This window comes from Typopeltis vanoorti, chromosome 7 (assembly GCF_054136105.1).
Source record: "Typopeltis vanoorti isolate ZY-2024b chromosome 7, IOZ_Tvanoo_1.0, whole genome shotgun sequence".
Lineage (NCBI taxonomy): Eukaryota > Metazoa > Arthropoda > Arachnida > Uropygi > Thelyphonidae > Typopeltis > Typopeltis vanoorti.
In genome coordinates, this window is record NC_143555.1 from 25,321,755 (window position 1) to 25,339,608 (window position 17,854).

The following is a 17,854-nucleotide window of genomic DNA, read 5'->3' on the forward strand; positions in this document are numbered from 1 at the left end:
AGTATGACTGAGGAAACAGAAGTAAGGTGCAGCAGAACAAGAGGTAGCAAGATTGAGGGAGTGAAACTGTTGGAATGCAAGATTTAATGAAACAGTTATTGAAAATGAAAAATGAAATGAGGAGTGATGTTAGATGTCGAGTGGAAACTAATGAAAGTGTGCAAGAGAACAGATTGAAAGAAAAAAGAGTAAAAGAAATGAGTGATTCCAGGATAGTAGTATATGGAGATTTTATAATTAGAGAACTGGTTACTGAGAGAGTCCATAAGGTCTGCTATCCAGGTGGGAGAATGAGCAGGATAAAGAAGGCATTGGACATGAGGAAGAAACAAGCAAGAGAGTTAGTCGTGATTGTGGGGATGAATGATCTAAGTGGACATATGAAACATATAAGGATGAATATCAGGAGACTATTGAGAAGAGTGAAAGATAATATGAGAGCCAATTTCTTGAATAGTACGCTAGCGGAGCTGTGTAAGGAGAAGAGAGTGCAGTTTGTGGATGTATGGCATGCGTTTGAGTGAAGAATGAAATTATACAGGCGTGATGGGTTGATTTAAATGGCTTTGGAGTGAGTGTTGCTGGATGGAAGTACAGTGTATGATGCATACAAGAGATCAGAAGAAAGAGATGAAGGGAAAAATCAGGAGAATGGTACTGAAGATACAGAAGTGCTTGGCAGTAGAAGCAGCAGTAGTAGTAGTAGTGTGAGAGATGAAGAGAGAATGAAATGGGAATGCAAGAGGAACAAGGAAACAGTGGGGAGAAGCTCGGGTGGACAGGGAGAGTGGATGTTGAAAGTGGCAGTGAATACGTGTGAAGATGAGTATATTGCAATGTGGGTGAGGAAATTGATACTGAGCAGATATATGTAGTTAGTGATGATAAAGGCGATTGGGCAGGTGTGGTGGGGAAATCACAATCAACACATGGCTTGGATAGCACTGGTTATAGACATAAAAATGAACTACTGTGTTTGTTTACAAATGCCAGAAGTATCAAAAATAAGGGGAATGAAATGGGTTCAGTGATTGAGTTTATTTCTCTCAAAACCATTGGAACAAGTGAAACATGGTTGAATGAAGATGATATCGTAACAGGAATAGAAATTATTATTATTACGTGATCCCTCCAGGGAGTCGAAAGACTTATCGAGGGAGGGCACCTACTCTATAGTTCTGTCTCCATCACTCAATCCATCAACCCATCATCATCTAAACCAACGTGATCTACCGTTCACCAGTAGTATTTTCAAAGACAATCACAAATATCCATACCCGCAACAGGATTCGGATACACTAACATCTCGGCCAACCAGGCAGTGGTTAGAAAATGGAAGGAAGGATAGAGTAATTTTTTGTAACGATAGAAAAGGCAAGAAGAGAGGGGAGTGCTGCTGATGATAGCAGGGCAATTAAGTTCACATAAGGTAGATATGCTGGCAATGGTTATGAGGCAGTGTGGCATAATGTTGGAGGATGAGAGGAAGACATATTTAGTTGGATGTTGCTATTGGCCTGGGAATGTGGAAGGTGGTGATGAAGAAATGTATAAACAACTTGGATTAGTGAAAAGGAAGGGTAATTATTATGGGTGATTTTAATTATGGCAGTATAGATTGGAATGATGAGATAGCATTTGGGAATAAGGAAAATGAATTTCTTGAGTTCTTAGGAGAGAACTATCTTGGGCAGCATGTAAAGGAGGGCACACAAGGATTGAGAGTTCTAGATCTGATCATTTTATCAGAGCATGTAAGAGAGTGGTTTCACACTTTCCTCCAGTTGGCTAGTCATGTGCAGACTTCTGTGAGGAAGGCATATATGTCGAATTATAAGGCTGGTGATTATTACAAGCTTTGGAGACAGCTTGGAGCTATAACGTGGAACAAGGACTTGAGTAGTAAGGAAATAAATGCAGTTGAAAGTTTATTTCTCACTTGGTTAGACTATAATAAATTAAGTTTAATCCTTTATCCAAGTGTGAGCAAACAAAGTTTGCGCCTGAAAATATCTTCAGGACTGGGGTAAGGTAGTACAACACCGGGCAACTCATCGCAAAGGTGGAGCAAGCTTCCATCACTCCTATCTCAGCATCTCCCATAATGCAAAACACATCTCCTTGTGGATATGTATAATGTTATACATTAAGGGAAGGGCCACTACCCAGACTAGTTTCGACCTTTATTGAGGTCTCTTCAATGGGAACCAGGCCCAGATGTGGAGATACCAGGCAGAAGCAATAGCAAGGGTGTTGTACTACCTTACCCCAGTCCTAAAGATACTTTCAGGCACAAATTTTGTTTGCTTACACTTGAGTAAAGGATTAAATTAAATTTATTATAGTCTAACCAAGTGAAAAATAAACTTTCAACATCTTTCTCTAAATCCAGAGTAATTTAATAAAAAACGGTGGCACACCTTTTGGCAACTCCTATAGATAGAGATGACCTTGCTGTTGCTTCTGCCTGGTATCTCCACATCTGGGCCTGGCTCCCACTGAAGAGACCTCAATAAAGGTCGAAACTGGTCTGGGTAGTGGCCCTTCCCTTAATGCATAACATTATACATATTCAGTGTTTTGCATTATGGGAGATGCTGAGATAGGAGTGATGTAAGCTTGCTCCACCTTTGCAATGAGTTGCCCGGTGTTGTACTACCTTACCCCAGTCCTGAAGATACTTTCAGGTGCAAACTTTGTTTGCTCACACTTGGATAAAGGATTAAACTAAATTTGAAATAAATGCAGCACGGGGAACTGACAAAAAAAAAAAAATACATAATAGCATCAATATGTAAATGTATTCAGAAAGCTGAATAAGGTAGGTGTAAAATGAATGATTGTGGAGCTTACACATGAAATCTGGAAAAATAAAGTACAAGATGAATAATGGTAATAAGCAGCCATATGAAGAGTATAGCAAACAACCTAGGAGAGTGACTCAGTTAGTAAAGAAAACAAAAGTAGAGTGTGAGCAGAAATTGGAAAATCAGGCAAAGAAAAATCTTAGAGAGTTTTTTTAGATATGTGGCAGGTAGAAGGAAGAATGATCATGGTAAGATGAATTTAATGGATGAAAGTGGTAGAATGGTAATTGCTTCAGAAGACATTGTTGAGGTATTCAGTGATCAATTTATAAGGGTGTTTCATCCTGAACAGGGTGGAATCATGAGGAATTTAAGTGTAGAGGACAGTTTAATTGTAGTGAGCAGGAGATATTTGAAGAAATAAGTAAAGTTGATGTCAATAAGGCGATAGGATTTGATGACATATCACCATGCATCTAAAGGGAATGTTCCAGGGAACTGATAGTAGCATTAGCATGCCTGTTTAATTAGTCTTGCAACAGCACACATTCCAAGGAAGTGGAAGGAGGGTAAAATTGTTCCATTGCATAAAGGTGGTGATAAGACTGTAGCTTCAACTTATAGGCCATTCTGTATATCTGGAGTTGTGGTGAAGGTGTTAGAGAGATGGGTGAGAAGTAGGATGCAGAAATGGGTTGATAACAGAAGTATTCTCTGTGGTTATCAGCATGGGTTTGTCAAGGGGAGATTATGATCACTAACTTACTTATATACTATAACAAGGTAACAAATACCTTGGACAGGGGAGATGCATATACAGTGGTGTACTTAAATTTTGAAAAGGCTTTTGATAAACTGCCACATGACAAGCTCTTAAATAAATTGAAACAGATAGGATTGGATAATAGACTTCTGAGTTCAATAGGTATCAGAAAGTTGTTGTGTATGGGGGTGCAGTATCCCAAAAAAGAAAGTGGTGTGCCACAGGGGTTAGTTTTGGGGCTGTTGTTCAATTTGTATGTTAATGATATTGCGATGGGTTTTACTAGTGATATGTAGCTGTTTGCAGATAAGATGATGCAAAACTGGAGAGAGCAATACAGAGTCAAGTTGAAGTTTGGCCTTACAAGAGGACTTGAATAGATTGAACTGATAGTTCCACTTACCTGCCCATTCATTCAATGTTGTAAAGTGTAATGCTTTGAGATTTGGTAAGCGACCATTATCTGATGTCAGGTCTGCACCAGTATTGTGCAGATGTGACATCAGATGATGGCAATGCAGAGGACCCTGACGTAAAAATAGAGAGGTTATGAGGCCTTGATCAGGCCTCATATGGATTATTGTGCAGAGATTTGGTCACCGGTTTTTCATGGTGACAAGGATATGTTGGAAAGAATCCAGAGAAGATTCACAAAGGTGGTCAGTGTTCTTTGGAATGTGCAGTATGAGGACAGATTAAGAGAATGTAAGTTGCAGAGCCACGTGAATAGGAGGGATATGATTGAGACATATAAGCTAGTTGGGGGTTGTTATTGGGTCGACATGGAAGAGATTTTTCATAGAATGGGAGGGGAGGGTTGAACAAGAGGCCATCACTAGAAACTGTATAAGGAGGGTGTGAGCAGATGAGGGAAGAGTAGGCAGAATCTAATTAAATACTGTAATATATCAATAGATCTTATTCTTCCAACACCTTTATCCCTTAAGCAGATGCACAATTGTAATATAGTATTGTCCTAAGCTTAACCAACCACTCCATGTTCTTTACATGGAGAGTGGTTGGTTTGTGGAATGCATTGCCTGAATATGTTGTGTGTGTAGACACATTGAAGCACTGTTGGATGAGCATTGTGTGCACCTCTCACAATGAGTCTCCAACTGAATGTAGGTCAGATGTTAATAATAATAATAAACAAAATGAACTTTTTTAAGGGACGACTACCTCATGCTGTATGTAACAAAAGATACATAAAGACTAAGAGTCTTGGATTTGATCATCTCATCAGGAATGTCATTATAAATGAGGTGTCAATCTCCTGCTGGTTGGTGATAGTAACCATGAAGTGATTACCTGGTTGCAGGGCTCCAGAAATACCACTTAAATCTACAATCCAAGGTCTACTTTATATTGTTATAGTTGGTGATTTAAAAAAACAAACAGCAATATGTTCTTTAATTCTCATTATACATTACATGTAATTATACAGAAAGCTTTCATTTATTGTTGGCTTAAAATGTACACCAATACAGCTCATCACAACTGTTTTTTTTATTGTTAATAAGGAAGGATCAATTTATATAAGCTATCTATGAACAATAATTTAGCAATAAAGATAAATGGTACTTAGATTTGGAGCCAGATTCACATTTCACAGTGTGTTCAGTCACATGATCCATTCTTTACAAGATAATTGGATTTTTTTTAAGTAATGCAGATTCTTTTTAATACTATTATGTAAAATTTTCAAGCATTTAATTACACTATGCTAATTCATGTTGTGAGCTGTGAAAATTATGCTTAGGACAATACTACATTACAATTGTGCATCTGCTTAAGGGGTAAAGGTGTTGGAACAGTACTGAATTAGATTGTGCCAGTTTTAATTTATTTATAGGCTGCTTGGAAAGAAAAAGAGAATAGTGTGACAGGAAGGGTAGTCAGTTTGTTGCCTAGGTATGATTGTGGTGAAATGAGGCGGAGAGCAAGGATTATTAATGATATTCTGGCTGAAATGTGTGAGGAGATGGAAGTACAGTTTGTTAATGTGTGGAATGAGTTTGAGGCACGAAGTGAGCTGTATGGGAGCGATGGACTGCATTTGAGTGGTTATGGTGTGAGTCGCTTGGAGAGACTGCTGTTGGAAGGTAGAGAAGTGAATAGAGAGAATGAATCAGATCGAGAGGGGAGTGATGTGGAAGAGCAGGAGAGTAAGACAGGAGCGATTGAAGAAGTGAAAATGAATGGGGAAGTGAGTGGTATGAGTATGGAAAATGAGAGAATGGATGTGCAAGAGGAGCAGGGAAACGGGGAGGCTCAGGGTGGACAGGGGTACACAGCGTGAGAAAGGTGGATGCTCCAAGAGGAAGTGAGAGAATGTGTAGGCAGGAAAGAAAAGGGATGACTAGGCATCAAGAGGAAATAGATGAAATTGAAAAGGGTTCTAAAATGAAGAAGCAGAAAGTGAAATGGCCCCAGTTGAGCATGGAGAGATCACATCGAGTGAGTGGTATCAGTTGAACTAGATGTAGATCCAGAAATGAGCTGTCATGTTTGTATACCAATGCAGTATAAGAAACAAGGCAGATGAAATGGTTGCACTAATTGCGTCTGTTCACCCAAAGATTGTCGGAATAAGTGAGATATGGTTAAATGAGGATGACATCCTGACAGGAATAGAGATGGAAGGGTATGATATGTTTCGTGAGGATAGAAGGGGTAAAAAGGGAGGGGGAGTGCTATTGATGATAGAGAAAGAGTTATGTCCATACAAGGTAGAGATGCAAGAGAGAAATAGAGCCAGTGGTTTTGAGGCACTATGGTGTGAGATAGAGGTGAATAGAATCAAATACTGGGATGTCATTATAGATCTGGTAATGCGGATGGTGGTGATAGTGAAATGTATAGTCAAATAAGCCAAGCAAATAAGAAAAGGGTGATCATTATGGGTGATTTTAATTATGGCAATATAGACGGGAATGAAGAGATAGCAACTGGTAGTAAAGAAAATGAGTTTCTTGAGTTTTTGAGGGATAACTACCTCAGACAGTATGTAACAGAGGGCACATGAGGATTAAGGGTCTTGGATTTGATCAGCTCATCAGAGGATGTAATGATAAATGAGGTGTCAAATCATCCACCAATTGGTGAAAGTGACAATGAGGTGATTACCTGGGTGGTTGCCAGCAGTGCAAGGATCCCTGTGAAAAAAGTGTATATATGGAACTACAAGGGGGGTAATTAATAAGAGCTCAAGAGACAGCTTGCAGGTGTAGCATGGAATGAGGAGTTAGCTGGAAAAGAGATCAATGCAGCTTGGTGGTTTTTCAAAAACTATTTAGTAGATGCAATATCTAAATGTATTCCAAGGGTGAGAAGGTTAAATAAGGTAGGTGTGAGATGGATGAATAAAGAGATTAAGCATGCAATACAGAGAAAAAGGACCTTGTGGAGGCAGCATAAGAGAAGTGGAAGTAACCAATTTCATGAGGTCTACAAAGACCAGGCAAGGAGGGTGACTTGGTTGGTGAGAGTAGCTAAAGAGAGATATGAACAGCAGTTAGCTAATGAAGCCAAAAAGAATCCTAGGGAGTTCTTTCGATATGTAGCTAGCAAAAGAAAGAATGATTATGGAAGGATGACATTGATTGGAGAAAATGGTATAAAGACAGCTGTTGCAGAATGTGTGGTGGAGATACTTAATGAGCAGTTCATAAAGATCTTTAACTCTTGTGAATGTGACTTCATGGAGAGATTGAGAGCAGTTGATGATGGGGAGGAGAGACTGACTGTAAGTGAGCAAGAGATGTATGGGGAGTTGAGTAAACGATGTAAATAAGGCTGTGGGACTTGATAATATATCACCGCGTATTCTGAAGGAATGTTCCAGGGAGTTGACACCTGCCTTAACATATTTTTTTAATACGAGTCTTGCACTTGGTCAAGTTCCAAGAGAGGGAAAGAAGGGCAAGATTGTGCCACTTCATAAAGGAGGTGATCAAACTCAATCATCAAACTATAGGCCTATCTCTGTGTCAGGTGTTGTGGTTAAGTTGTTCGAGAAGCTTGTGAGAACTAGGATTCAGAGTTCGGTTGACAACAATGGTATAATCTTTGATGGACAGCATGTATTTGCTAAAGGGAGGTTACTTATTACAATAAAGTGACTACTTCCTTGGACAGAGGAGAAGGATACACAGTAATATACTTGGATTTCGAAAGGCTTTTGATAGAGTACCTCATGATAAATTGACAGTCAAACTAGAGCAGATGAGGTTGGATATTATATTAGTGCATTGGATTGGAGACTGGCTATCTGATAGTTATCAACAAGTTGTGTATGGGGGTGCGATATCCAGGAAAAGGAAAGTCACTAGTGGAGTGCCTCAGGGGTCTGTTTTAGGGTCATTACTATTTAACTTGTATATTAATGATATTGGAGAAGATTTGGATGGAGATATTCAGTTGTTTGCAGATGATGCAATGTTCGGATGAACCATAAAGAGTAGTGAAGATTTTGTGGCCTTGCAAGAAGACTTGAATAAATCGAGTGATTGGGCACGGAAATGGGGATGAGAGTTCAATGTTGCAAAATGTAAGGTTTTAAAATTTGGAAAACAAAGATGGGATGCAGAATTTATGCTTGGTGAGAATATATTGTTGGAGGTAGAGGAAATAAGAGATCTGGGGTGATAGTGGATAAGGATCTAAAATTTAGGGGGACACATCGCCAAAATTGTGAAGACAACACAAAGACTTCTGGGAATGATGCGGAGGACACTGACGTGTAGAAGTAGGGAGATTCTTGTTCCATTGTATAAGGCTTTGATTAGTCCACACATGGACTATTGTGCCCAGATTTGGTCACCGGGTTTTCAGAAGGATGAAGAGATGTCGGAAAGGGGTCCAAAGATGACTCACTAAGGTAGTTTCTGACCTCTGGAATGTTGAGTATGAGGAATGATTGAGAAGATGTAATTTGCAGAGTCTGGTGGAGAGAAGGAAGAGGGGATATGATAGAGACCTACAAGTTGGTAATGGGTTGTTATAAGATCAGTGGTGGAAAAGGTCTACAGAGAATAGTGGAAGGTCAGGGGAGAACAGAGGTCATCCCTGGAAACTGTATAAAGAGGGTGTGAGTAGGGGAATGAGAGGCTGGTTTTTTTCGTGCAGGGTTGTGAATGATTGGAATGCCTTGCCTGAGAGTGTGGTGTCTGCAAGGAGTTTGAGTGTGTTTAAGACATGGTATGATGAGATGTGTGTGTGATAAAAGGACCTCCCAGATGAGTCTTTGACTCCATGAGGTCTTGGGAAATAATAATAATAATTACCAGTTTATTCTGTTAAGAATTAATATATTGTAAGAAAACGCACAAATTACTTCCTTTTTTAAGAACGGAATGTCTATTATAGATGTCATGCATACTCCACATACATGTTGGGGTAATGTTGAATGAAATGAATGCATTGATTTGATTGAAATTTATTTATGGGAAATGATAATTTTCCATAAATAAATTTACAGTTTGATGTGCTGGGGGTGCTGAGAAGTTGTGATAATCACCATGAAGAAATTGAGGTGCTTATTAGCACCCGAATCGTAAATGCATATATTTTTTTCTTTTAAGATTACCTACATGGAGGGAAAAGCCTCATCGTGGGAGGTCGTTTTCAGGAAACACAGTTTATCATACCACTCCTTGAACCCATTCACCGTTCCCGCTCCAACCACTCTCTCCTTTCACAGCCTCCTGTCATAACTTCCAGGGAAGTTATGAAAGGAGTTATGCTATGTCCCTAGCTTCTCCTTTCTGGTTTTCCTTTTGGCTTTTGGTTATTTTGTTTTCTTATAATACCCTAATTTAGTTTCTTATCTTAAGAAGTTACATGTGCCTGAAATTAGTTCCTGACAAATTATTTTAGGATCGACTGCACCAGCCAGAAACCAGTTTCTGATACTAAGACTTAAGCTACTAATTATATCAACAATTTAATTGAGGTTAGAGATCACATGGTATGCAGTCATGTCCCCCCTTTTTTTTTCCTGGTCTTTATACAATATCCTCTACGTATACAGGTCAGAACTTTTCTAAGCGGTAGTTCAGTCTCAGACACAAGAACTCACAAGTTTCAGTCTAAAAGAATACATTTATTTGAACAAAAGGTATTTACACTAAAATCATATCTCAATAATATAAGGATAAACTCATGCATACATTTTCTTACTACTTTAATAAATCACTCAAATATCCTAAATATTAAAATCTCCCTTATATATCTCTTATCACACAGGTTAATCTAATTTTATGTCAAGAGCATTAGTTAATCATCGTTATTCTTGTATCTTGCATTAGGATTAAGTGATGCTCACGTGGTTATGCAATTCTTGAATATTATAACCTTAGCTAAATGTACATGATATATTCACTCAATTAACAGTCACTGTTTTAGTCAGAGGACTAAACTCTTCCCCGTAAAACTTGTATAAGTTGTAGGCTCAATATTAGGAACAGGTCCTTCACACACTATCACATATACTGAATCATTTAATAACTGTTCTGCTATAATGTCTCTCTTACACAAGAGATTAAACTAACATAGGAAGGTCTTATCACAGACGATTAGTCCAAATGGATCACTTAGATGGCTCAAGCAGGGCTGTGCTCAAAGTTCTCTCTCCTTTTGTTTCCTGTCTTTCTATATGACTTGTTATATATAAAATAAAAGTTCTGCACCTTACCGGCTATTTCCTTAGTGAAGTTTGTTCCTTAACTTTAGTCCCGAATATTCTTCGGACGTGTCAAGGGTCTCCTGTCACTCCGCTGTCTGTTGCTTTCTTTTCTCTTCGAAGGATCTCCTTCGCCGTCCTCACATTGGTAGCAGATATAACAATGGCTCTGTCTTCTGGTCTGCTGATGTTCTGTCGAATATCTTGTACATATCGGATCCCACAGCAATGTGGAATGTTGCTGGATACCGGAGACAAGCTTCCTCAGCCTTCACGGCCTTCAAACAGGAACACAGGCAAATACAGGAACACTAGAGAGCGTTTAAAGTGCGCACAGCTCCTTATATTTCATCCGCGAGCACCCTCTCTCATTACTTTGGTCACCTACTTAACTATCCCTGATTCATCAGGTATTGATGATGTCACATTCTTTTCTCCACGCCTCTCACGAAACTGTTACGGTTGAGGTTACCGGATGGCTATACGGTTTTTCTGATGTGTCACTGTGGACTCTTATGTAGTAATTTGACCTTCCATTGATTGGTTGAGATATAATTTTCCCATACTGGGCATGATTTTAGAATACAATTTGGACTATTTTATAACAATCTTACTAATTAAATTGATATACCCTCTTTGATTACAATTCATTTATTATTTCTTTACCCTGCTCTTGAGAGTATAAGCATGTTTTTATCGTAAGCCAATTTCTTCTCATGTTGGGTCCAAAATAAATGGCTGACTAATAGTGGGCTGGTTATTTCCGGCACAACAATATACAGGGTGTTCGGGATAAATTTGACATATTTATAATTAATTATATTTTTCCGTAAGTTACATGTATTAACACACACTTCTCTTCATTTAAAAGTTTGGACCCTTCTTCATTCATATACAAGATGTCAGAAAGGATGGATAGCTGGAACCCACCTGAATCATGGAAGAGAATAACTTGTATCATGATGATTCGTGCCCGCCATCAAAATAAGGATATTACGACTGCTGCCCAATGCTCCCTGAATACAGTAAAAACAATCGGGCATGAACTAGAGACTTGCAATGGTGACTACGAGGATGTAGCAAGAAGAAAGATCCCTAGCAGACGATCTGATTGCGTTCGTACAGCAGAATTCCTCGCAAATCTGCAGGAACAGGTGTTGAAGAACCCTGGCATTGGAATTCGGGCTTTGTTCGTGGAGTTGCTAACTGTAGTCAAGCCCTGGATAACAAGGGTAGCCAATGGTAGACCGTATGTATGGCAGCAGGATTCGGCCCCTTGCCACACCTCTGGGAAAAGTCAAAAATGGTTGTCTGAAAATTTCTACGACTTCACCAGTCCAAATGTTTGGCCTCCAAACTCCCCAGACCTTAACCCCATGGATTATTTTGTATGGGGCGCAGTTGAAAAAGACACCAATCGCACTTCCAGTAATACAAAAGCCCAGTTAATGGATAAAATTAAAACAGTTTTTGCGGCCCTTCCCAGGGAGACTGTAGCATCAGCTTGTTCGAGGTTCCGAAGCAGAATTGAAGCTGTGATCGATGCTAATGGTGGTTATTTTGAGTAAATCTTGTTGATAGTATTGTAATTAACTCTGCCTGTAATGTTTTTTTGTCAATTCATTAAATTTAATAGATACAAAGAAGATTTTCTTTTTCCTTACGAAACTGTCAAATTTATCCTGAACACCCTGTATATATATATATGTATATGTATAAATTATAATTAATAAAAAAAACTACAATAAACTCTGCTCAAGTCCCCATTTACTAAGATTCTTTTGGATTTGTAGAGTTCAGATTTTTATACTACGATTTTCTTCAGGACTTGTACAGCTCAAGTTGCTATGGAATGTTACGGGGAAAAAGAAAAAAACACTTCACCAAGTCTTCTTGTATTGGGATTTTTCTTTGGCTTGTTCTGGTTGCTATAAAAGGTTGCAAATGGGTCCTCCACATTCTTGGAATGGTTAGGCCATCATTTTTGATCAGATTTTGATTATTATTATTATCCATGCCTCCATGGAGGCAAAAGACTCATCGTGGGAGGTCGTTTTTAGGAAACACCAAGTTTATCATACCACTCCTTGAACCCATTGACCGTTTCCGCTCCAATCACTCTCTCCTTTCACAGCCTCCTTTCATAACTTCCAGGGATGTCCCCCTTGTCATCGCTCCTTCCCACCATGTGAAATGCTTTCCGCCAGAAACATTTCATATGCTTATTTGAATTTCCTCTCGAACCAGGTTTTTGTGCGGTGTAGGAACTTGGTATTTTTCCGATCAATTCTGTGGTATGTTTGGAGTGTGTGAGCAGTAAGGCCATTTTTTCCAAAATGGAGGTATTCAATGTGTCATTTGTGTTCGTCCTTTCTAATTGGGATGGTTCACCATGTTTCCCCTATGTATAGTAGGTTACATGTGCATTGTATTTTGTATACCCCTGGGTGGGCTAGGTGTGGAAGGGGATCTTTGGAAGAACTGAGTAGGTGTCTTAATTTTGTTGGGGGTTTAAAGGTGGTTTTGAGGTTGTATTTGTGTAGTGTTCTGTCTATTTTTTCGGAAATGCCTCTAACATAAGGAAGGGCAATAATAGCATTTTTGAAATCTTTTTTGTTTTTACTAGTATCTCTGTGGAGGATCTTATGAATAGTTTTTTTACTGTATCCATTTTTTATAAATGTATGGTTGATGATCTTGTATTCCTGTTTTAAAGCTTGTTCATTTGAACAGATAGTTTGAGCTCTATATTTAAGGGTGCTTATGACACCTGCATATATGAATATGAGTAAATGCATATATGAATGAAAAACTTGCATATTTTCTCTCACACTCCAAGTGTGCAAGATTTACTGTTTTTAAGTAAAGCAATGTAATCAGTTGGTTAAAGATGGAATTCAGGAATGGGTGGATAAGAATATTATTATTATTATTCAGGCCTCCATAGTCAAAAGACTCATCGTGGGAGGTCCTTCCTAAGAAACAGTCTATCAAGACTCATCGAGGGGAGGTCTCCCCCCCCCCCCAAGAAACACAAAATCTATCATACCACTCCTTGAACTGATTGACCGTTCTCGCTCTCACCACTCCATTAGGCAATACATTCCATGGTTCAACCACTCTCCATGCAAAGAAACCACTCCTCACCCTCTTGCTCACAGTTTCCTTTCGTAACTTCCAGGGATGGCCTCTTGTCATCACTCCTTCCAGCTGTTCAACCAAGCGAAAGAACTCCTCAGGGTCCACCCTGTTCCCACCTCTCAACAGTTTAAAAGTCTCATCATATCACATCTCCTTCTTCTATCCACCAAATTCTGCAGTCCACATTCCCTCAGCCGATCCTCATAACTCTCATTGTACAGTCCTGAAACCATCTTTGTTATCTGCCTTTGTACCCCTTTCCACAGTTAATTTATCCCCTTCAAATTCTGGGGACTAAATCTGAGAACATTTGTCCAAGTGTGGTCTAATCAGTGTCTTATACAACGGAATGATAACTGTTTTATCTCTGCAGGTCAGTGTCCTTCTCATAATTGCAGAAATCCTCTGTGTTACCTTCACCACCTTTGCAACATGTCCCCTAAATTTCAGGTTTCTATCAATCATCAACCCCAGATGTCTTGTCTCTCCTACTTCCTCCAGTATAACTCCTCCCATAGAGAATGCAGCATCCCATCGATGTTTCCCAAACCTCAAGACCTTACATTTTGCTGCATTAAACCGACCCCCATTCGTTTGCCCATCTATCTAGCTTATTCAAATCCTCTTGCAGGGCTACCACATCTGCACTATTACTAATAATCCTTCCCAGCTTCGCATCATCTGCAAACAACTGAATATCCCCTTGCAATCCACTGACAATGTCATTGATATAAAGGTTAAACAATATAGGTCCCAGTACTGAGCCCTGTGAGACCCCACTTGTAACCCTCTGTTTCCTTGAAACTGCCCCACCATACACAACTCTCTGATACCTATCGGACAGCCAATCCTGAATCCAGTTTACCAATCTGACATCCAGACCCATGTGCTGCAACTTAAATATCAGCTTATCAAGCGGCACCCTATCAAATGCCTTCGCTAAGTCTAAGAAAATGGCAGTATATGCCTTTCCCTCATCTAATGCTCTTGTAACTATATCATAAAAGGCTAGCATATTGCTAAAACAAGGGCACCCCTTCACAAATCCATGTTGACTCTCACAGATAACATTACCCTCATCTGTCCAATGTTGTATACGGTCTTTCACTAATTTCTTCAAGATCTTACTAACTACTGATGACACACAAACTGGTCTATAATTAGACACTTCCAGTCTGCTACCGTCCTTATGCAATGGCACTATCTTACCTTCCTTCCATTCCATGGGCACCTTTCCAGCAGCCAGACTTATATTGAAAAGCCAGGTCAATGGCAATGTCAGTTACCTAGCACCTTGTCTCAAAACTCGTAGTGAAATACCATCCAGTCCCACAGCTTTACTGACATCCAGAGTACTTAGTATTTGAAACACACTCTCCTCTTGTACCTCTTAACCTTGAACCTTCCCTATCCCTCTAACATTAAAACTGACTCTTCCAGGATGAAATACTCCAATAAAGTGTTCATTGAACAATTCTACTATGTCCGCTGCATCAGTTACTCTATTCCCATTTTTATCCCACAATATCATTCTTCCACAGTCTTTTCTCCTCCTACTGGCCACATATCTAAAAAATTCCCTAGGATTTTCTTTGGATCTTAGGGATAATCTCCTCTCATATTCCAGTTTCATCTTCCTTACCATACTAGTCACTCTTCTGGCCTGTATCTTATACTCTTCATGCATCTTCTCTTCTCCTGTCTCCTTATCTCTCTTCCACAGCCTCTTTTTCGCATGCAATGCAATTCCTGTTTAATATTGTTTGTCATCCACTTTACTCCAAATTGTGTCCTCTTGTTCACTTGTGGTATACAGCTTACCATTGCTGCTAACAAATATTCTTTCATAATTTCCCACGCACTCGTGATATCACGGCCTTTATACTAATGCCAGGAGCAGAACTCCACCACGACTCTTTTCCTTCCTATCCTGCCGAAAAATGCTGTACCCAGTGACTTCTATTCTTGTTATTATATCCTCTTCTGTCAACCACGTCTCAGTGATCCCAATAATTTTTTGCCAGGCTGATGCTATCAGCACCACTAATTCGTCTTCCTTTATTCCGGCTGCTCCTGGCATTAGTATAAAGCATAAAAATGCCAATGTTTCTATACCCAGCATTATCCCCTCTAAACTCCACTGGGCTCAGCGTTACCTGATGTCGTCCCCCTTTTCCCAAGTACCCATTCCCACAAGAGGCCACCCCTGCTACTATCCTCCCTGGGACACACTGACTTTTTCAGAACAGCAATCTCTCCAGATGCCTACGTCCTTCCTCATTCAAATGTAAGCGGTCTCTTGCATACAATTCCTCTCTGTCTTCAAACGTACTATAAGCATTCACATATTCCAGTCCTCTCTTGTGACACATTCTAGCTATTATATCATTCAATATTATTGCTCTTTTGCTCAGTTCGTCATTATCATACCTAGGCACACTATCTTTCCTCTCTGTGTCTTCTTTCGTATGACCTCAAGCAAGAATCTCATATCTCTCGCTGCCCTATTTACACCACCACTCAAGTCATTTGTTCCCACCATCACAATCATCTCATCCACCCTTTCACCTCTCTTAACTGCCAAAGCGACCCTTTCTATCATTCCTCCTGCAAACACTCCTCACGCATCCTATCTTGAACACCACGGATCATTGAGCCCCCCATACATTATACCTCTTACCATTCCCTCTCTCCTATTGTTTCCATTTTCTCCTCTTCTTTCATTCCCATACCCCTCTTTCATTCCGTCTCTCCTACTGTTTCCATTCTCTTCTCCTCTAGCACTCCCCTACCTCTCTCTCATTCCGTCTCTCCTACTGTTTCCATTCTCTCCTCTTCTAGCATTCCCATACCTCTCTCTCATTCCGTCTCTCCTACTGTTTCCATTCTCTCCTCTTCTAGCACTTCGATACCTCTCTCTCCTGTTTCCATTCTCTCCATATCCAATTCCATTCTCTCCTCTTCTAGCACTTCGATACCTCTCTCTCCTGTTTCCATTCTCTCCATATCCAATTCCATTCTCTCCTCTTTTATCATTCACAAATTTCTCTCCTCTCCTATTATTCCCAAAACTCTCTCCCCTACTCCGATTTGCCTTGCATTTATCTCTTCCATTCTTCTAATCTCATCTTCATACTTATCATACTTCTCCCAAGACATTCCACCTCCTCGTTCAGCTCCTTTATCTCCCTCTGCAGGTCAGTCACTCTAAATCGAAATTCACTCTCCCAAACAAAACCATCTAAACTTTCAGTCACTCACGCCTTCCACACTATCAGCTATTATTTTCTCATTCACATTTTTTTCTTCATTTTCTCCTATCACACTACTCGTCTTCCTGTATTCATTTCCCGTTCCTGGTGCAACAAGGTCGGTTATTGAGATATCTGCTGCATTTATTTCCTCCCACTGCCTGCACTTTAAACACACATGCACCCTATCCTCTCTCACAAGCCAGATATCCAATTTCCGAGATGCATACATGCCGCATATGCTGCACGCCACAAACTCCCTTATTATATTGCTTATAATAGAGTGCCTAAATGGCGGAGGATTTGGCGACATGCCATTTGTGACTGCAGATGAATCCGCCATCATTCGTTACTGCCGAGGGACTACTAGTGTAATCGTTAATTATTCAAATTAGTTTCAAAAATAAACGCTAAATAAGTATTAGGGAGTATAAAGAAATAAGAAAAGTATAAACAGTTATAAGCAAAACAAAACATAAAATATACTAAATAAAAAACTAAATACAGTAATGAAAACTTAGCTTCGTTGTGTTCCACCATTATGCATCTGCCCCATCTTCTCAGTATACAAAATACACAATATTGCGGCAGCACTATCTTCAAAAAATAACCACTATAGTACCCTCGTATTGCAGAGAAACAATTTAGCACTCAAAAACGTAAAAAAATGGACTATTCACCGATTAAAAACTCACTTTCTTCAGCACAGCTCAAATTCACCGCCACGTGCTATGCCGCCACTAGTGCTACTTGCCTTATCTTCTTCTTATTATTGTGCTATCTTCTATTGAAGGTCAGCGACCATCTTGGCGAACAAACTGCGATCTTGTGCTAATCTGAGCAGTTGTGCACTGCTCTTTCCTGTTCACGTCTTGATGTTGTCAAACCATGATATTCTTTTTCTTCCTCTAGTTCCTTTGCCACCAATTCTTCCTATCAAAATAGTTTGTAGAAGTTGGTATTTGCTGTTTCTCATGATGTGGCCAAGATATGATGTTTTTCGTTTCTTGATTATTTGTACAAGATGTTTAGCTTTGCCAATGGATTTTAAGATATCTTCATTGGTAATTTTTTCTGTCCATGATATCTTTAGCATTCTTCTGTATAGCCACATCTCAAAGGCTTCGATTTTCTTGATGGTTGTCGCCTTCAATGTCCATGTTTCAACTCCATAGAGCAGAATAGACCACACATAGCATTTCAGCAT

At 39.5% G+C, this 17,854-nt stretch overlaps 1 protein-coding gene across 10 annotated transcripts in view; it reads left to right on the forward strand.

Moving 5' to 3' along the window:
- The window catches only part of LOC150104529 (lachesin-like), a 1,086,504-nt gene that overhangs the window by 915,734 nt on the left and 152,916 nt on the right, over positions 1-17,854 (forward strand). The gene's annotated exons all lie outside the window — the stretch shown is intronic.